Below are 23,184 nucleotides of genomic sequence, written 5' to 3' on the forward strand. Positions count from 1 at the left end.
AACTCAAGTTTGGTTTTCAGATGGTTCTGCACAATATGTAGGCACTATGCAAAGATGGGCAGTTTAAGCCAGGATGATCCTGAAAGACAATGCTGATGGGAAATTCTCCTAGTGAACAGAAATTCAAGTAGCACAGCTGGTTATTCATTCTGTCTGGAAGGACGAGTGACCACAGCTATGGATCCTCACAAGTTTACGAGGTATGGCTTTGCAATTTCAAGCATCTAACAAAGGAATCAAAAACTACAGGACAATAACAGATGGCTGAATAAGAACAGCTCTGGAGTACAGTTCCCAGCAAGAATGCAGAGGGTAAGTAATCATTGCATTTCCAAATGAGTTTTTACTGCCCACAGACCAGGAGAGTCCCAGGCAGAAAAGCATCACGAATTTCCAGCACCACTGTTTCAGCTGACACAGCTGGTCTCCACACAAAAACTCACGCAAATCTGGGCAGTCATTTAACTGGTGTCTGGAATGCCTGGGAGAAAGAGTCACCCATTCAACTGAAAAAAGGGGGCTGAAACAGGGAGCCAGGTGATCTTGCTGGGTGGGTCCCACCCCCACAAAGACCAGCAATCTGAAATGCTTGGGACTGAGAATTTCACAGCAAGCACAGCTGGACCCAGGATGGTCCAGCTATGTGAGGAGAAGGGCATCTGCCATTATTGAGGCAGTCCACCACCACCAAAGCAGTCCATCATTACAGAGTCAGTCTATCATTACTGAGGCAGACCACCATTATCAAGGCAGTTCTAACTATACCTCTATAAACAAAACCACAATGAAGTTCACACAGCAGCGGAGCAGAGCCCATGGCAGCTCAGCAATGCCTCTGCTGGCAGACTGTGAATAGGCTACCTGCTCTCTCTGGGTAGGGTGCCTCTGAAAAAAGGCAGCAGCACATCAGGAATTTATAAATAAAGCCCCACCTTCCAAGGACAGATCACATGGGGAAAAAAAAGGTGGTTATGAGTTCCACTGTAGCAGACTTAAACATATCTGCTCAGCAGCTCTGAACAGAACAATGGAGCTCACGGCTTAGCACTTGAGCTCCTATAAGGGACAGACTGTCTCCTAAAACAGCTCCCTGACCCCTGTATATTGAAAGAGACACCTCATAAAGGAGCGTTCAGGCTGTCATATGGAGGGTATCCTTCTGGGACAAAGATAACAGAAGAAGAAACTGGCAGCAACTCTTACTGTTCTGCAGTTGCTGCAGGTGATCCCCAGGCAAGCAGGGTCTGGAATGGACCTCCAGCAGTCCTACAGCAGAGGGGCTTATTGGCAGGAGAACTAAAAAACAGAAAGAAATAACATCATCATCAACAAAAAGGACATCCACTCAGAGACTCCATCCCAAAGTCATCAACTGCAGAGACCACAGGTAGATAAATCCACAAAGACAGGAAGAAACCAGCACAAAAAGGATGAAAACATACAACACGAGAATGCCTCTCCTCCTCCAAGGGATCACAACTCACCAGCAAGAGAACAAGGCTGGATGTAGAATGAGTCTGATGAATTGACAGAAATGGGATTCAGAGAAGTGGGTAATAAGAAATTTCTCTGAGCTAAAAGAACATGTTTTAACCCAATACAAAGAAATTAAGAACCATGAAAAAAGGTTTGATGAAATGCTAACGAGAATAAACAGCTTAGAGAAGAATATAAATGACCTGATGGAGCTGAAAAACACAACAAAAGAATTTCGCAAAGTATACACAAGTTTCAGTAGTCAAATTGATCAAGGAGAAGAAAGGATATCAGAGATTGAAGATCAACTCAATGAAATAAAATGAGAAGGCAAGATTAGAGTAAAAAGAAATAAACAAAGCCTCCAAGAAATATGGGATTATGTGAAAAGATCTAATTGAAGTTTGATAGGTGTACCTGAATGTGACGGAAAGAAAGAATCCAAGCTGGAAAACACTCCTCAGGATATTATCCAGGAGGACTTCCCCAACATAGCAAGGCAGGTCAATATTCAAGTCCAGGAAATAGAACACCACAAAGCTATTCTTCAAGAAGAGCAACCACAAGCCACATAATCATCAGATTCACCAGGGTTGACACAAAGGAAAAAAATGCTAAGGGCAGCCAGAGAGAAAGGTCGGGTTACCCACAAAGGGAAGTTCATCAAACTCACAGCAGATCTCTTGGCAGAAACCCTACAAGCCAGATGAGAGTGGGGTCCAATATTCAACATCTTAAAGAAAAAACTTTTAACCTAGAATTTCATATCCAGCCAAACTAAGCTTCACAAGCGAAGGAGAAATAAAATCCTTTATGAACAAGCAATTGCTGAGAGATTTCATTACCACCAGCCCTGGCTTACAAGAGATCCTGAAAGAAACACTAAACATAGAAAGGAACAACCAGTACCAGCCACTCCAAAAATGTACCAAATGGTAAAGAGCGTTGACGCAATGAAGAAACTTCATCAACTAATGGATAAAACAACTGGCTAGCATTAAAATGACAGGATCAAATTCACACACAACAATATTAACCTTAAATGTAAATGGGCTAAATGCCCCATTCAAAAGACACAGACTAGCAAATTGGATAAAATGTCAAAACTCATCAGTGTGCTTTATCCAGGAAACCCCTCTCACGTGCAAGAACAAAAATAGGCTGAAAATAAAGGTAAAGCAGGTTCTTAACAACCTGCAAAGAGACTTAGACTCCCACACAATAATAGTGGGAGACTTTAACATTCCACTGTTAACATTAGACAGACCAAAAAGACAGAAAATTAACAAGGATATCCAGGACTTGATCTCAGATCTGGACCAAGGAAACCTAATAGACATCTATAGAACTCTGCACCTCAGATTTACAGAATATACATTCTTCTCAGCACCACATCACACCAACTCTAAAACTGACCACGTAATTGGAAGTAAATCACTCCTCAGCAAATGCAAAAGCAAGGAAATCATAACAAACCATCTCTCAGACCACAGTGCAATCAAAGTAGAACTCAGGATTAAGAAACTAACTCAGAACCGCACAACTTCGTGGAAAATGAACAACTGGCACTTGAATGTTGACTGGATAAAACAATCAAATGAAGGCAGAAATAAAGATGTTTATTGATTTCTCCTTTGAAACCAATGAGAATGAAGACACAGCATATACCAGAATCTCAGGGACACATTTAAAGCAATGTCTAGAGGAAAATTTATGGCAATAAATGCCCACTGGAGAAGCAAGGAAAGATCTAAAATTGACACCCTACCAGCAAAATTGAAAGAGCTAGAGGAGAAAGATAAAAAAAAAAACAAACTCAAAAACTAGCAGAAGACAAGAAATAACAATGATCAGAGCAGAACTGAAGGAGATAGAGACACAAAAATCCCTTAAAAAAATTAACAAATCCAAGAGCTGGTTTTTTGAAAAGATCAACAAAATAGAGGAGCTGGTACCATTCCTTCTGAAACTATTCCAAACAATACAAAACGAAGGAATCCTTCCCAAATCATTTTACGAGACTAACATCATCCTGATACCAAAACCCGTCAGAGACTCAACAAAACAAGAAAACTTCAGGCCAATATCCATGATGAACAGAGATGCAAAAATCTTCAACAAAATACTGACAAACCGATTGCAACTGCACATCAAAAAGCTTATCCCTTACAATCAAGTAGGCTTCATCCAGGGATGCAAGGCTGATTCTACATATGCAAGTCTATAAATGTAATTCACCTCATAAACAGAACTAAATACAAAAACCACATGATTATCTCAATAGATGCAGAGAAGGCCTTTGACAAAATTCAACAGCTCTTTATGCTAAAAACTCAATACACTAGGTATCGACGGAACGTATCTCAAAATAATAAAAGGTATTTAAGACAAACTCACAGCCAGAATCATACTGAATGGGCAAAATCTAGAAGCATTCCCTTTGAAATCTGGCACTAGATAAGGATACCCTCTCTCACCACTTCTATTCAATATAGTATTGGAAGTTCTAGCCAGAGCAATCAGGCAAGAAAAAGAAATAAAGGGTATTCAATCAGGAAAGGAGGAAGCCAAATCATCTCTATTTGCAGATGACATGATTGTATATTTAGAAGACTCCATCATCTCAGCCCAAAATCTTCTTAAGAGGATAAGCAACTTCAGCAAAGTCTCAGGATACAAAATCAACATGAGGAAATCACAAGAATTCCTATACACCAATAACAAACTCAAAGAGAGCCAAATCGAGAATGAACTGCCATTCAAAATTGCTACAAAGAGAAAAAAATACCTAAGAATACAACTAACAAAGGATGTAAAGGACATCTTCAAGGAGAACTACAAACCACTGCTCAAGGAGATAAGAGAGGACACAAACAGATGGAAAAAATTTCCATGCTCATGGTTAGGAAGAATCAGTATTGTGAGAATGGTCATACTGCCCAAAGTAATTTATAGATTCAATGCTTTTCCCATCAAGCTACCAATGACCGTCTTCACATAACTGGAAAAAACCACCATAAACTTCATATGGAACCAAAAGAGAGCTCGTATAGCCAGGACAATTCTATGCAAAGAGAACAAAGCTGGAGGCATCACACTACCTGATTTCAACCTTTACTACAAGGCTACAGTAATCAAAACAGCATGGTACCGAAACAGTGTTATAGACCAATGGAACAGAACGGAGGCCTCAGAGGTAATGTCAAACATCTACAACCATCTGATCTTTGACAAAGCTGACAAAAACAAGCAATGGGGACAGGATTCCCTCTTTAATAAATGGTATTAGGAAAACTGGCTAGCCATGTGCAGAAAGCAGAAACTGGACCTCTTACTTACACCTTACACTAAAATTAATTCCAGATGGATTACAGACTTAAACATAAGACCTAACACCATGAAAAGCCTAGAAGAAAACCTAGGCAAAACCATTCAGGACATAGGCATAGGCAAGGACTTCATGACTATAACACCAAAAGCATTGGCAACAAAAGCCAACATAGACAATGAGATCTAATTAAACTCCAGAGCTTCTGTACAGCCAAAAGAGACAATCATTACAGTGAATCGGCAACAAAGAGAATGGGAAAAAATTTTTCCAGTCTACCCATCTGACAAAGGGCTAATATCCAGAATCTACAAAGAACTAAAACAGATTTACAAGAAAAAAACAAACAAACCCATTCAAAAAAAAGTGGACGAAGGACATGAACAGACGTTTTTCAAAAGAAGACATATATGAGGCCAACAAACATATGAAAAAATGCTCATCATCACTGGTCATTAGAGAAATGCAAATGAAGACCACATTGAAATACCATCTCACGCCAGTTAGAATGGTGATCATTAAAAAATCTGAAGACAACAGATGCTGGAGAGGATGTAGAGAAATAGGAACACTTTTACATTGTTGGTGGGAGTGTAAATTAGTTCAACCATTGTGGAAGACAATTCCTTAAGGATCTAGAAATAGAAATTCCATTTGACCCAGCAATCCCATTACTGGGTATATATCTAAAGGATTATAAATTGGTCTATTATAAAGACACATGTACATGTCTGTTCATTGCAGCACTGTTTACAATAGCAAAGACCTGGAACCAACCCAAATGCCCACTGATGATAGACTGGACAAGGAAAATGTGGCACATATACACCATGGAATACTATGCAGCCATAAAAAACGATGAGTTCATGTCCTTTGCAGGGACATGGGTGAGTCTGGAAACCATCATTCTCAGCAAATTGACACAAGAACAGAAAATCAAACACTGTATGCTCTCACTCATAGGCGGGTGTTGAACAATGAGAACACATGGACACAGGGAGGGCAGCATCACACACTGGGGTCTGTTGGGGGGGCACTAGGGGAGGGACAGTGGGGGGTAGGGAGTTGGGGAGGGATAACATGGGGCGAAATGCCAGATATAGGTGACAGGGGATGGAGACAGCAAACCACATTGTCATGTATGCACATATGCATCAATCCTGCATGTTCTGCACATGTACCCCAGAACCTAAAGTGCAATAAAATCTTAATTAATTAATTAATTAATTAAAAAGAAATCAGAAACTACAGAGGTTTGTTTCTAATTATTACAATTTAATGGAATCATTACATCTATGTTATTTCTCTGTGCTTCCTATTTAGGGATATTCCACACATCTTGGAAGTTTATAAGCTAGTCTTTTCAAAAATTGAAAGGATAACTAGAAAATCACAATTCATAGCCAGATTTGCATTAGAGTTGAAGAACCTTGAGAAATATATTAGGGTTTGGTAGCTAATGAAAAACAACAATAATAATAAGGAGATAAAGAAAGCAGACACTGGAGAAGGAAAGGAATAGGAGAACAGCATTACCAGTTTGTTGAATCTCAGTCTATTAGGGTATAAATATGAAAAGATTCTAGTAGCCTTGTTGCTTCCAGTGTTCTCTCTTAAATCTTTCATCCATATGAAGTTATGGGAACTCTTCATACTTGAGACAGATTCTACCACCTTTCACCTTTTTGGGCTTTTAAATTTTAGTTCAATCAATTTTTAAACTTGAATCTCCTTTCAGATCCAATGTTCTCCTCTTCCTTCATCACAAGCAAGTCTAACATCACAGAGTAAATGGTCTTCTCTCACATTTCTCCATTACTTTTCTGTTTAATATTTCTTCTTCTCTTAGTTTCTGTATTTTTTGAGTACTTTATACCAGTATATTTCACGCTAGCTGCAAAGGGAACCTGGCACAAAAGAAAAAGAAGAGTCTTGCCTCTAAATAGTCTCCTATCTTCACCTTTAGAATGCCTAGTTACAACTTGCTTTTCTCTATGAACTAACTGTCTATCTATCTATCTATCTATCTATCTATCTATCTATCTATCTATCTGGCCATCCATTCATCTATCATCTCATGTATCTGTATGTTCATGGAAAACTAAGATTATAAATGAGGTACTTGAAATTTTTACCACACTTACTCAGTCTTAAGATACCTTTCCAATACCCCTTTTGGGATCTTAATACAGCTGAACTTGTAGCGCTCTATAAATACCTAGTGTTCTAGGACTATTTCAGAAGCATGGTGATGATTAAGCACTTTGTTTGTTGCATTATGAACAAAAAGAAATAGCTATCAATATAGCTGCAGTAAACATTAAAGATAATTTAGACAAGAGACAAAGTGATTTATCCAAATTAACTGTGAACTGAGACTAGAATTATCTCTTATTTTCTATATCAATTTGTAAAATGTGAATTAATCCGTAGTAGAAATTATTAGATATTTTATTCACACTTATAAAGTACATGGGTATAGAGCTTGGCTGTTTCATGTGTTGTATGTAAGAAAGACAATAAACACAAGTAAAATGTCTCCTAGCATTTGTGCCATACGCATCCTAAAGACAACATAACATTAAGTCAGAAAAAGAGAGTTTAACTGAAGTAATTATTGGAAGGATTCTAGAGTTGACAAATGAGACCAAAAGTAAAGTCTAGATAAGAAGCTTCTGCAAATGGAGTCAGGAGCTCAAACATCATTCTATCTCTCTCTTTCTCTCTCTCTCTCTCTCTCTCTCTCTTTCTCTGTCTTCCTCTCAACTTCCTTGGCTTTCTCGCTTTCTTTCTCTTTAATCATGACTTTATTCCTGTCGTGGTTAAAATTACTGCTTCAGAAACACTTCTTTACAAGAGAGTGACCAGAACCCTACAACCAGAATGAGAAAGGATTACAGAATTATTAAGGCAAGCTTTAAATAAAATGAGAAGAAAGGACACAAATAGATTTATATTTGGCTGATTCCTACCCATCAGCTCTTTAACAATGGCTGTGGGATAAACTACCTCCGACTTAGAAGTGGCTTGCTTTCAGGCCTCTTCACTTTTCCAGGGTAATGATGAATCATGTCTGAAAGTGGCTGAGGTTGAAAACTTATGGCCTCTGGAAGGAAAGATCATTACGTGCTAAATAGGCAATCCTGACTTCCTCCATTCCAGTTTACTACATCTAATTAAAACAATGTGTTGGATAAAAGAATGCTCGAGATAATCAATAAGGATGGGCTTCCAACACCGTAGACTACTGCTAGTGCCTTAGTTGCAAGTAAGGGGCAAATTCACAAGGAAGTTTTCTTCATTTGATTCTGAAAAGGTCATTGGTATTTATATTCCAAATGAGTTCACAAAGTAATATGAAAATTCTTAGAGATTTTGAGTTGTATGAACGGTTTTAAATATTCCTGCAGAGCCTAACAACATAGCTGACAGAGCAGCCTCAGCCCCCTGCTTGGCACAGCCACATTTATTACATGCCACATTAGGGATAAAAGAGCAAGCTTGACGTTAAATTATCAAAAAGAAGGGATCATTTCTTTTTTCTCACATTGCTGCACATTTTTAGCTCACGTGTCTCGGTAAATAAGTGGTCAACTCTTCTAAGTAGAGTATTATCTTGGCAAATAAAATATTTCATTAAAAATGAACAAAATTTAAGTTTATATTCAAGGTTTTAAGATAAAAAGATTAACAGTGGCATAAAAGTTATGTATGTTTTAAAATTCATCAATAATTTTTATGCCATATTATATGTGTGGCTTCTGAAGAAATATTTTAACCTCATTTAATTTTCAGCACTTGCCCTGATACCTCTGGTTGAAGTCACCATCCTCTCTCAGTCATGTGATTGTAATAACCTCCTCTGGGCTCTGCATGCACTCTTGCCACTCTTTAATCTATCCTTAACAGAGTAGCTAGAATGAACTGGTAAAATCGTACATCAGATTATATCAGTTGCATTCTCAAAACGCTCCACTATGACCCATTTCACTCAGTAAAAATGACAATAACTACACAGTGGATTAGAAAATCCTAAATGATCTGTATTCCATTATCTCTCTGAGCTCACCTTATATCACTGTCCCAGTCACAGACTGTACTATAACCACACTAGCTTCCATGATCCCCCATAACACTCCAGAGTGACTCCTGCTTCACAGTCTTTGTTCTTGCTATTATTCCCTGTATGTTTAAAGTTTCCAAGGTTTGTTTGTCTTGCTCTCCCTCACCTCCAAGCTCCCTCAGGTCTTTACTCACACATCAACTACTCTGTGAGGCATATCGACCATATTTAAATGTGCAGTGATCTGCAACAGATCCAGTATTTCCAATTGCCTTTTCTTGCTTGGTTATTTTCACTTCTCTTAACATTTTTTAACATGGATAGATAATAGATACATAAATCAATAAGATGATGGCTAATTTTATGTGACAAACTGAGTGTCTCATGGGATATCCAGATATTTGTTTAAACATTATTTTAGGTGTTTCTGTAAGTATGTTTTTAGGTTTAATATTTACACAGGTAGACCTAATAAAGCACACTACCTTCCCAAATGTGGGTGGGCCTCAACTAATTAGTTGAAGGTCTGAATAGAACAAAAAGGCTGATCCATCCTCAAATAAGAGATAATGTATTTTGCACAACAACCTTCAAATGGGTATACTGATTTTTTCCTGCTTTTACACCTAACTGAAATATCAGCTGTTCCTGAGTTTTGAGCCTGTGAGCTTTAGGACTAGAACTATATCATCAGATTTCCTGGGTCTTCAGCTTGCCAATTCACCTTGAAGTTCTTGGGACTTGTTAGGGTCTAAAATTACATGTGCTAATACCTTATTGTAAATTTATATCTACATATTTATATATATGTACACATATATAAATCTACTTTACATATACACATATGTACACGTAAATATCTTTATATATGTACATACACACATATACATATACATATCCCATTGCTTCTGTGTCTCTGGAAAACTAATATAGATAACTAGATAGACATATGTGATTGATAGACATGCATATACGAATGTATATGTATATATGTATATATGGTATGTCTACCAATTTTTTTATCTAATTCTTCCACTAAAATGTAAGTTCCATTAAAGCATGGATCTTTGTTTTCCTTGTTCATTGTTGTATTCCCATTGCATTGTATGAATGTACATAAATGAATAAACATGAACACATATAACCAAAATATATTAGCACCTGCAAAGCTATACAACACTAAAAAAAAATTTAAACAAATTTCAATTATACATTATTTTCACCTAATTCTAGCAAACCAGGCTGTGTGGGAAACTTTTTAAAAAGTGAGGCTACACATTTGATAGGGGAAAATATTTATATTGTCATTTCAATAATTTTGGACATTTTTGTCATTAATCTCCCTCACAAAATGGCCTATGTAGTTCATTACCTAAATCTAGGTTTCTGATGCAGCAGAAAATAAGTAAAGCAAAATTTCACAAACAATTCTAATGAATCACACAGTCATAGTAAAGGAGAAGACAAATACAGTGGTTTATGCTTGGATGATGTAATAGTCAATATTTCAGACTTGAATTAATCATTTCAGCAGAGCACCAACATCATTCATTAAGAATCTATCGTGTGAAGCAGCTGCAAACCATCGTATCATTATTAAAGATTTCTATTTTGACTCAACAAGTAGATTATATATTATTTCGATGGAAAGACCTGGTTGTACCACCCTGCACATAGTAGGGCCTCAACAAGTTTACCTTAAAATTGTAATGCACTTGATAATAAAGGTAAATCCTGTGTCAACAAGTCAGACATACCCCCTGCTTAACATTCTAGTTTTTCTGCCAAAGAAAATAAAAATTACTCAGTTTCATATACAATACCTTTTTCAGCTAGTCTTCAATTACATTCCATCTCATATTATAAATCCCTATATTTTCCTAATGTAACAACCAAATTAAATGCTTCTTGCTTCCTGAGGATAATTTCTTTGTACCATCTCAGTATCTTTGTCAATACTATCCTGTCCACACACATACAAAAAATGAAAAGAAAATAATCCCTTTCTACTACTTCTGAAATAATCTCTGATAATAGAAGACTATATAAAAAAAGTATCTAGAAATAGAAATTCCATTTGACCCAGTAATCCCATTATGGGGTATATACCCAAAGGATTATAAATCGTTCTATTATAAAGACACCTGTACATGTATGTTCATTGTGGCACTGTTTACAATAGCAAAGACCTGGAACCAACCCAAATGCCCACCAATGATAGATTGGACAAAGAAAATGTGGCACATATACACCATAGAACACTATGCAGCCATAAAAAATGATGAATTTATGCCCTTTGTAGGGACATGGATGAATCTGGAAGCCATCATTCTCAGCAAACTGATACAAGAACAGAGAACCAAACACCACATGTTCTCACTCATAGGTGGGTGTTGAACAATGAGAACACATGGGCACAGGGAGGGGAACATCAAACAATGGGGTCTGTTGGGGGTGGGGGACTGGGGGAGGCACAGCAGGGGTTGGGGAGGTTGGGGAGGGAAAACACTGGGAGAAATGCCTGATGCAGGTGACGGGGGAAGGATGCAGCAAACCACCATGACATGAGTGTACCTGTGCAACAATCCTGCAAGATCTGCACATGTACTCCAGAACTTAAAGTACAGTTTAAAAAACAAACAAACAAAAAAGAAAAACTATGCTCTTAATGTTCCTTAATCTTCTCAATAAAACTGTCCTTCTTGCTTCTATAATAATCCAAAGAATTTATAATATTTTTAAAGCTGATTACAATGTAGCTGTAAGAAATAGTCACTTAGGACTTCAAGTTCATAAGAATCTATATTTTGAAACTTCAATATCAAATTGGGTGCTCACAGGTATCTGCTGAACTGACAAGATGATAAATTTATCTCAAGACTTGAAGAACATTTACAAAGTAATTTTTAAATAATTGTCTTTCTATAGCTGAGATGGATATTTTTACTTTATATATCAGGATATTCAGAAAGAAAATTAATGTTTACAAATGCATTACAAATTAATGTTTAATACCAAACAAAATGTAAGCAGGACTATGTTAATGCTTTTAATGTATCCCCTTTTCTTCTTATTTTTCTAACAAGGTTCTTTTTTCCCCTAATATCATCGCATATACTGTTGTATTAGTTCATTCTCACACTGCTATGAAGAAATACCCAAGACTAGGTAATTTATAAAGGAAAGAGGTGTAAATGACTCATGGTTCCACATGCCTGGGGAGGCCTCAGGAAACTAACAATCATGGTGGAAGGCAAAGGAGACACAGGCACTTTATTCACAGGGCTTCTTCACTTAAAATTGTTATTGGCTCTCATAAGTAATCACTACATAATCATTTATCAGTATTATTTATCTAATAATTGTGATTTGATACTTTGATTTTGTACATAGTTTCCAAAACATGTCAATAGATTTTCTTTATTTTTATATGTACTTTTGAATCTATGCCAAAATGTTGAAATGTAAGCCTGCATCCACCATTGCCCAAGTTCTGTCTCTAATATTCTGGGCTATTGCTTGCCACAGTCTCCCAAATGGCCTCCCCATCTCCTATGTTCTTTCTCTCTAACCCATTCTCTACTTTTGTCCTTCAGTAATCTCTCCGATTGTGCCAATTCCATCCTTAAAATGCCTCAATAACTTCCTCTTTCATAGATTTCTAGGCACAGGACACATAAACCTATGATCTGGTCCTCCCTTTCCCTAATCCCATTATCTGCTCCCTCTATTCCCTTCCTATCATTCTCAATACTTTGAAGTTTTGCATGTTATTTCTTCTGCTTGCAGTTTCTTTCTGTCATCCCGCTTATTTTGCCTGGTTAGCTCCTACTTAGCCTTCAAGACTCAACACAAATGGCATTTTCCTAGTGCTCCCTTCCCAGCATCAGCTCAGTTAAGCAACCAGATGCCCTCTGTGATTTAACACTTTGAATAGGCCACCAACTTTTGTATTCATGTTTGTTTGTTCTGCCTCTCCTAATTTGGGAGCTACTCAACAGCAAGTGGAGAGCCTTAATTTTCGTTGCATCTGCAATAACTTCCTAAATGCCAATTGTGAATAGGCTTTCACTGAAAGAAAGAAGGAATAGTGCTTAAAATTATAGAACACATATTAAATAAACACAAATGACTATCTTTTTCTAAAATGTTGTGTCATCCTTCATAAATCCATTGTGAATGGCATAGATGCATCATTTTACTTTTTTTCCCCATAGGTTCTGTGAGATAGGCTTTACTTCAGTGGTAGATAGATTTTTACAATTTGATGCAAATGTATACAGACTCCCTGGTGTAAAAAATTATGTGTAATATTTTAATATGAAATAAAATATTCACATAACATTAAAGAAATGAAACCATGAATCAAATTCCATTAATAAGACTCATGAGAATCTGAGAGTATTTCTCTCTTATGCCAAAAGGCAACTGGTTAATTCACTGAATTTGTTGAAAACTCAGATAAACCATTTCTTCTCAGAAAGTGTAAATATCCTGTGATACAGAGAAAAAAAAAATGACAAGTCTCCAATTAGAGAATCTGACCAGAATCCATGTCTTCAAGCAAATAATTGCTTAGTGCAATCCAGTACCCTGTCATAGAAGAAGGTAATATGCTGTAGAATACAATTGCTTTTCTAAAGGTACTCACCACTTTCCCCAAATTATAAATTACAGCTGTCATTTTACTTATAAAAAAAGCTTTCTAGAAACAATGAATCATTATGATAATTTCCTGCCTATCCCATTTAATTAATCATGCAAAATGCAACTGGCTTTGAAAGAAAATGGACCTATGTTGAAGTCCGTCTCCTATAGGAACTAGTCCTATAACCTTGGATAAATGTTTTTTTTCCAGGACTCAATGACCCTGTGCCTTATGAGTAAAATGGGCATAAGAATAACTCCCTCAACCAATTGTGGGAAATATGAAGTAAGATTTGCACCATTGAGAACTTGTTTAGTTGCACTGATAGGAAATCTTACTATATAGGGTAAAAGAGTGTTAGTTAACGCATGAGTTACTGAAATGACAATGACCAAATTGAGCTAACCACCAACCCCTGAACCAATGGCCATGGTGGCCAGCAAAATGGACTCACTCTTTTAATTTTCTGTGCCTGGGTTACATATCTTCTTCTTCATTTTTCCTTTTCTTTTGAGACGGAGTTTTGCTCTTGTTGCCCAGGCTGGAGAGCAATGGAACCATCTTGGCTCACTGCAACCTCCACCTCCCAGGTTCAAGCGATTATCCTGTCTCAGCCTCCTGAGTAGTTGGGATTACAAGCACCTGCCACTATGCCTGGCTAATTTTTGTATTTTTAGTAGAGACAGGGTTTCTCCATGTTGGCCAGGCTGGTTTAGAACCCTTGACCTCAGGTGATCCACCCACCTTGACCTCCCAAAGTGCTGGGATTACAGACGTGAGCTACCGTTCCTGGCCACATCTTTTATCTCACTCAGAGTTTATCCAGAGAAGCATAACTTCATAACTACTAGGATATAATTTATCAGGAATTAGGGATTTGGCTTTGCACAATTGTTAGAGTGAATGAAGCAATCTTTGTAAAGCTGTTGTCTTTCCAGCTGATGCTGGGGCTTGAAATCCACAGGGTAAGTAATGAGGAAGGTAATATGAATGTCCAGAGAACGCTAAAACACACACACAAACTGGGAGCTCAGAAGGAAAGACTGAAACTGTTGTCAGTCCTTCCTGCCTCTGGGGTTAGAGTTATGGATATACTGCAGCAGCCAGAGGTTGTTCTCACTGAGATAAACACTGACACACACATACAAGTGCAAGTGTTAGAGAAACGGAAGGAGAATTCAGCAAAGAGTTGAGCAGCTGTAAGTCCAACGCTATTCATGAGGTGAATCAGTAGATCAGCAATAATGTGTACTAGTTACAGAATGCCTGCTGCTTCATTTCTGCCTTCCAGATGTCCCAGAAATCACCCACGTAGCCACCACAACTGGAAATATTCAAGAAAGAGAATTCTGGGAAATGTAGTTTACCCTAGTCAAGCTGACACATTGCAAAGCCTCCATACTGCCTTAGAGCTAGGATGCAAATCAGCTCCATCTTTGGAGGATAGAGAATGAGATCCAGAGAGAATCACATTTCTACTGAAAGAACAGGTAATGTGGATATGGATGTGAGACAGCAAGGACATCTCCCACTGATTGTTAAAAATTGTTCAAGATTGAGCACTTAATCTCATGGTAAGCACTCAATATTTAAAAAAGAAAAGAAAAGAGAAAGAACAAAACAAAAAAGACAGAAGAAGCCATTTATTTAGAAACTTTTAGACAATCTAAAATGTACTTAATGAATACCATCTATGCACTTATAGGCTTCTTTGCTGTAGGAAATACTGGTTCCTGCCATGCAGATGTGACTGTATCATTACTGTAAACTTTTCAGTGATCCCACTCTAACCCATGTTTTATTTTTGTGGTTCATTATGTGTTTTTCCTCATATGATACAAAGCTTAGCCTCTTGGAATGAAATATAAGGCATAAAATAAAGGATACTTCTGAGGTTATTCTTCTCAAATCTCCTGAATACAATGGACAAGCAAAGATAATAGCAAATTTTATAAAATGCTCTGCTCCCTGAATTCCCTCAAGAAAACCGGCATTTCATTTAATGGAAACCTTCTTCATAACAATCCTCCTCCCATGAAAGCAGTCATTTGAGACATTAGTGCCTGTGTAGGTTCATTATGAAACCTAAACACTTCCATTAGATAAAAGACCTAAAATGATTATGAAAAATGTTCTTTTTCTTCCAAATTACTCTAAATCAAACACTCAGTAGTACAATATGTTTTAGGTTAATTAGTTTAATCCAGTTTTAATTAAGCTGATGTTTCCATGCCAACAAATGGTTTTTAAATTGTTGAAATCTTGATATTTTGGAATATGACTAAAATTAATTACCTAAGAGCATTTGACTCAATTTTTGGAACAATGTAGTGCACTGTTAGCATCAATATAGCAATGATTTTAATAATGGTAACAAATTATGATTAAAAACTTTGACAAAATGTACTATACTATAAGGTTTTCATTAATTTTCAAATTTTGTGGATGTATTTTTTTATAATGCACATGTACTACTTGGATTAAATATAATTTAAGAACAATAACAAAAAATTAGTTACAGAGACACAAACACAGGCATACACACATCAACTCGATATCAGCCCTAAATGAGCCTCATTTCCAAATGTCTAAAGTCTATTTTCTGGGACTATTTATCTGTGTCTGTACATTCAGTTGGAATCTTAAGACCAATAATAAAATATGTGGCTTTGGCCTAATTTTAAAATTTCAATTCTCTTACTGAGCTGCTTAAAAAAGAAGAAAAGTTGTCAGTCTGAGATAAGGTCAATCATGACTCACAAATGCTATAAATGGTGCTATATACCAGCTGAAGAAAATTGTATTTACATTTCAGAATTTAATTTGTATATTTGCATTGCTTTTTCTTGGAATGGTCTTATTTTTGCCAGAACCAAGTCAGTAAAAAAAAATTATCTTAGGTATTTCAACAGAAATAATTTAATACAGGGAGCTTGTTACACAGGTATTAGAGACCTGAATACATAAAGGGAAACCTGAGTAACTCACAGATAATAATTGCAGGAACTGGCTCTTATCTCTAGGGCTGGAAAAAAACGGAATGAAATCAGGATTAAATGACCATTAGAAGCTCAGGTGAGGGTCTCCACATAGCGGGGGCTCAAAACTCAGAGGAAACAGTGTCACCTGGCTGCTGTTAGTACCTCTGAAGGGATGATATGTAGTTGGTTCTGGAAGATGCCGGAGGCTGAAATCAACTGACAATGCTTTAGCAAATGGTTGCTGCTGGGCTGAAAGGTTGCTTCCATAGGGAACCCTGACAGAATCAGAGTACAAAACAAGAGAATGTCCCTTCTCTCCTTTGCCTTCTTTTCAGTCTCCTCTATGCCTTCTATTGCCTAAATCTAATGAGATTACAGATAGCAAAAACAAAACAAAACAAAAACCTATGGTTTGTATAGTGTCAGCCACAGCATCACAGAATGATGGCAAATGTAATTAAAGGATAAATTTGAAGCTCTAAAGCAACAGGGAAATGACCAGCATTTTTAAATCATAATTTCATTTTCTTAGCTGGTCTGTTAGCTTATCTCTTGCATTAAATACTTCTGTGTTCTTTCTGGAGCTTTCCAGTTTGCTTACAATTATCACAGCCTTCTAACTTTCCACTTTACATTGAAGTCCTTGGTCTTTCTCATCAAATCAGTGTTTCATAAGCCACTCTTCTATTTCAATAGGTGTTTCTACACATAAAGGTATTCCAGTATTTTCTATCTTGGAACTGCTGCCTGTCTAAAATTCTAAAACACAACTAGAAGAATTCATTACCTCTGAACTCTCCCAGTTTAAATGATGAGACATGGAAAGTAGATTTACAGAGGAAAACATCATGACATTTATACTTATCAGAAATCAGAAATGAGAAGCAAAAAAAAAAAATGTTGAACCCCAACTACAGGTGAGGCATGATTGCTAGGTTACCTCTCTGATTTGAGGAGCTATGTGAGAACACATTTAAATTAAAATTTAATATAAAATTTAAATATATTCAATTTTAACAATAGGGAATAATACATATACTGCTCAAGGAGAATTATGAAAGTTAACTAAAATTAAAGTGTAGAACTATGTTGTAAAAACTAGGAACTCAATTGAAGTGATAGGTGCACAAAAGCTTCTGTAGAATTGTTTGGGGGAGTAATTACACAAGAACTTATTGGTACTCAATCTGAAACAATTAACACAGAGTTAATCACTTGGAAAAAACCCCAGCTGATTATCAAGTCAATGCCTGGAATTTAGCATATGTACTATTGCGACTTTCAGTTTCATATTTAAGATCATACTTTCTTTGTAGTAACTTTGATGTGTGGCCTATTTCAATTTACAAAGCCATATGGCTTCACATTTTAGCACAGTTTCAGTCCAGGTGACGATGACTTACTCTTAGAGGTGTTGTCCAGGAAATCTTGAAGTGAATTTCACACGTACTGTAAGACCTACTTAACTTAGATTTCTCCAAGCATACCATGAGAATTAGATGAGAGTTCACCTGGCCATTTTTATCTGATATAAGAATAAACATTCAAATAATATCTGATTTGTTAATATTGATTATGATTTTTAATAGAGAAGAAAACCTAGCATATAATGAGGGGAGGAGAATAAGGGATTAATAGAAGGGAAGAAATAAAATAACGTAGATTAATTATAGAATCTTTCCTCGGCATTCTTTATAAACCATTGTAGATGGCAACTTTCAGAATAAGAAATCCTGAGACTATTTTTCATGAAGCCTAATGATATTTAATAGTTATTTCGGAAGAAAGATAAACTTCAACACTGTCCACAAGTTACACACTTGTCCCTAAGTTCTGTGTCACAGAGATAATGTTAACTTCTGTAGGTATAATAATTAAATGGTCAGGATAAAGAAGAAATCTGAAGAACTTGATTTTAGGAGGAAAAAAACAAAAACAAAAAAACTTCATCTCTCTGCATTGCAATTTTTGAGCGCTAAAATAGAGACAGCCACATGAAGGCACTTGGCCTTGGTCACTAGTAAAGCATACTCATAAGAAAAGATAAGATTTATATGCTTACTTAAGAGAAGCCTCTCATCTGCAGTGGGCCTGAATATTAATGAACCTTCAGCTTTGCTTTCTTCATGGGAATACATTTGCTTGAATAGTTAATTCCACCAGAAATGTAACTTGCATCCTGATTGGGGAGACACTTAAAGCGCTAAGTCAGGGCCATTGCTTTCAATGGAAGCCTTGTCTGAAAAGAAACCACAAAATAGGACAGTGAATATCTGAGAGGGGCTTATGTATAATCACTGCAGGAATAAGCTGACACATGCCCACAATAAAATTCAGAGTCAAAAATAGAGTCAGATCAGCATTATGCTAAGTCAAATCACTGCAGTGAAATGAGAATAAATAACAATGTGTTTGGAACAAGATGACTTTAAGGAATCATGGTTTTAGTGAATTGCTCCAGATCACAAATGCATTTTTATATCATAAATTATGAAATTTAAATCAAAATATAAGAGCATGTAGAAGTAGAAAAATAATATCTCATATATGAAATAATATGAATTTCCTTATTTCAAATATACAAAAATAAGATTAAATTTGAATATAATTATTGACCTACTTATTACCATCTCACAAAAGCCAACTGACTGCAATATATATTTACTGAGGGAAAAATAAATTAAAATATACTTAACATATTTCCTGTATAAGCTTTTTATAATAGAGAAAAAAGTATTTTTTTCTCTAGAACTTTATAAAAACAAACAAAAAACGACCACAAATATTTCATGTACATGGTAAGAGGTATAGGGAGTCACTTGGACAATTGGAGTATAAGAATTAAAATTACCTTAGAAACTGCATGGGTCAGCTGTGGTTTGAACCAGTCCTTGCAAAAATATATTCCAAAGAATGAAGGCCTAAAAGATGCTTTCAATGCACACATACACACTCAAGTGGTTTAGGATTTATATTTCATCTCCCCCAATAGAGACTTAAAAAGAAGAACTAATATTAGTCCCTGTAAATTCCTAGATTAAAGAAATGTTATTTTTTTTTATTAATTCTGCATCCAATTTTGCAATGGAAGTATTTTTCTCTTAACATCTATTAATATCTGTATTTTTAGTATTCAATGTCATACCTGTTAAGAAATACTAGTTTAACTGCTGAGGAGATGCAGTTCTCTAGACTCTCCTGGAAAACCTCACAAGTAGAGGGCTTACATGATCATCTGGAAGCCCATCTCATGAATTTTATTTATTTATTTTAACTTTTATTTAAAGTTCACGGGTGCATGTGCAGGTTTGTTACATAGGTAAACTTGTGTCATGGGGGTTTGTTCATCTCATGATTTTATAGCCACTCTCCTGATTTTAAATTGACTTCCTTGTTTAGTCTTCCACAGGTTGAGAAATTATATTTCTCTATAGTTAGAACTTCCTACCCCTTCACAGTCAGATACATGGTAATAAAAATGTTCATAGAAATCATCTTAAAAACTTATAATCAGGCTTGTCATGGTGGTTAATGCCTGTAATCCTAGCACTTTGGGAGGCTGAGGTGGGTGGATCACTAGAAGTCAGAAGTTTGAGACCATCTTGGCCAATATGTTGAAACCCTGTCTCTCCTAAAAAAAAATTTAGTCGGGTATAGTGCATGCCTATAATCCCAGCTACTCAGGAGGCTGAGGCAGGAGAATCACTTGAACACGGAGGCAGAGATTGCAGTTAGTCAAGATCACGCCACTGTACTCCAGCCTAGATGGCAGAGTGAGAGTCCATCTCAAAAAATTATAATAACAAAAAACTTATAAGCACTTTTAATTGAAAGTTTTATTGAGATAATCTATTAAGAAATAATACAGAATAATCCTGCATGTATTTCACCTATACACATTTAGTAAAACTGTGATGTAATACCACAACTAGGATATTTTCATCCACAAAATCCATCAATATAATGCTAGCAAAATAACTACTGATCAATAATTTTTTTAACTTTTAAGTTCATGGGTACATGTGCCGGTTTGTTATATAAGTAAACTTGTGTCATGGGGGTTTGTTGTACAGATTATTTCATCACCGAGGTATCAGACCTACTACTCATGAGTTATTTTTCCTAATCCTCTCCCACCTCCCATTCTCCATCCTCCAAAATGTCCCAGTGTGTGTTGTTCCCCTCTACGTGTTCATGTGTTCTCATCATTTAGCTCCCACTTATTAGGACATACAGTCTTTGGTTTTCTGTCTCTGCATTAGTTTGCTAAGGAAAATGGCCTCCAGCTTCATCAATGTTCCTGAAAAATACACAATCTCATTCTCTGCATAGTATTTCATCACATATATGTACCATATTTACTTTGTCCAGCCTATCATTGGTGGACATTTAGGTTGATTCTATGTCTTTGCTATTGTCAATAGCGTTGCAATGAACATACATGTGCATGTGTCTTTATAATACAACAATTTATATTTCTTTGGGTATATACCCAGTAATGGGATTGCTGGGTTGAATGGTATTTCTGTCTTTAGGTCTTTGAGGAATCACCACATTTTCAAGTGGTTGAACTAATTTACACTCCTACCAACAGTGTAAAATTGTTCCTTTATCTCCCAACCTGTCCAGCATTTGTTATTTTTTGACTTGTTAACAATAGCCATTCTGATTTCTGAGAGATAGTATCTCATAATGGTTTTGATTTGCATTTCTCTAATGATCAGTGATGTTGAGTTGTTTTCATGATTGTTGGCTGTATTTATGTCTTCTCTTGATAAATGTGTATGCATATTCTTTGCCCGCTTTTTAATGAGGATGCTTTTGTTCCAATTGCTTTTGGCATCTTCATTATAAAATCTTTACCCATGCCTATGTCCTGAATGGCTCATGGATAACAAGAATTCATATTGTTATAATGGCCATACTGCCCAAAGAAAATTTTAGATTCAATGCTGTTCTTTTTAAACTACCATTGACATTCTTCACAGAACTAGGAAAAAAAAATATTTTAAAATTCACACAAAACCAAAAAAGAGCTCAAATAGCTAGGGAAATCCTAAGCAAAAAGAACAAAGCTTGAGGCATCATGCTAACCAACTTCAAACTAGACTACATGGCTACAGTAAACAAAACAGCATGGTGCTGGTACAAAAAGAGACAGAAAGACAAGTGGAACAGAGTAAAAAATGTGGAAATAAGACCACACACCTGTAACTATCTGATCTTCAACAAACTTGACAAAAACAAGCAATGAGAAAGAATTCCCTATTCAATAAATGGTGCTGAGATAACTGGCTATCCATATGCAGAAGACTGACCCTTCTTTTCGTCATATACAAAAATTAACTCAGGATGGATTAAAGACTTAAATGTAAAACCCCAAAGTATAAAATATTAATAAGCATATTGATTACATATATGGGAAGAAATAAGATGCAATTTTAATTACCATGTTATTGAGGTAGCATTTTGGACAAAAAGGAAGAAAAATGCACTAATGTTTAAAATAAGTGCAAAATGAAATAGACTTTAGCATGTTTGGAATAGACATAAGGGAAGATGAAGAGTCATACATTGATTGGGCTTATAAAACAAAAATAGGAAAGTTAACGATGAGAATTGTCATGAAATAGAGAAGTGGATGAAATCACTCTCACTGTAAATGTTTAAAGCATATATTTTTTTTACTTTTTTATTTCAATAGGTTGTTGGGAAGCAGCTGGTGTTTACTTACATGAGCAAGTTCTTTAGTGGCGATTTCTGAGATTTTGGTACACTTTTCACCCAAGCAGTGTATGCTCTACCCAATGTGTAGTCTTTTATCCCTCGCCACCCCCCACCCTTTCCCCTAGTTCCATGAGTGAGAACATGTGATGTTTGGTTTTCTATTCCTGAGTTAATTTCCTTACAATAATAGTCTCCAACTCCATTTTGGTTGCTGTGAATGCCATTATTTCACTTCCTTTTATGGCTGAGCAGTATTCCATGGTGTGTGTGTGTGTGTGTGTGTGTGTGTGTGTAAATACTTTTGGTGTCTCTATATATACTGATATTTTATATATATATATATACACACATATATATATTTGGGCTCTTTTTTGGTTACATAAGAATTTTAAAATAGTTTTTTTCTAATTCTGTGAAGACTGTCAATGGTAGTTTACATATATATTTATATATATTATATATAAATAAAATAAATAAATTTTTATTTATATATTTTAATATATTATTTATATATTATTAAATAGTATATCATTGAATTTTAATTATATATTATTTATTATTTATGAAATAATATATAATATAATTTTATATTATATATTAATATAGTAAATATATTTAATATATAATACATTAAATTATGTATATTATATATAATTTACGTATAATATAAATATATAAATTATAATACACTACATGATATATTATAATATTAACATAATACAAAATTTATATAATATTAATTATATTAACATATTTATATTATTTATAATATATTATATCATATATATTATATATAATATATATGTTAATTATAATATATAATGTTTAGTGTACTGGTTTTGTGTTGGTTGGCCTCAGCCAGGAGGCAGTGCTTTTAAGAGCGCATCAGCTGTGGTCTTACAGGGAAGATGCAAATTTGCCCTAGGGAAACCTGTTTAAGTATTCAGGTTTCTCAGGTAGT

The sequence above is a fragment of the Aotus nancymaae genome, unplaced genomic scaffold (genome assembly GCF_030222135.1).
Source record: "Aotus nancymaae isolate 86718 unplaced genomic scaffold, 86718_ANA_hifiasm-v0.15.2.pri h1tg000006l, whole genome shotgun sequence".
In the NCBI taxonomy this organism is placed as follows: Eukaryota; Metazoa; Chordata; class Mammalia; order Primates; family Aotidae; genus Aotus; species Aotus nancymaae.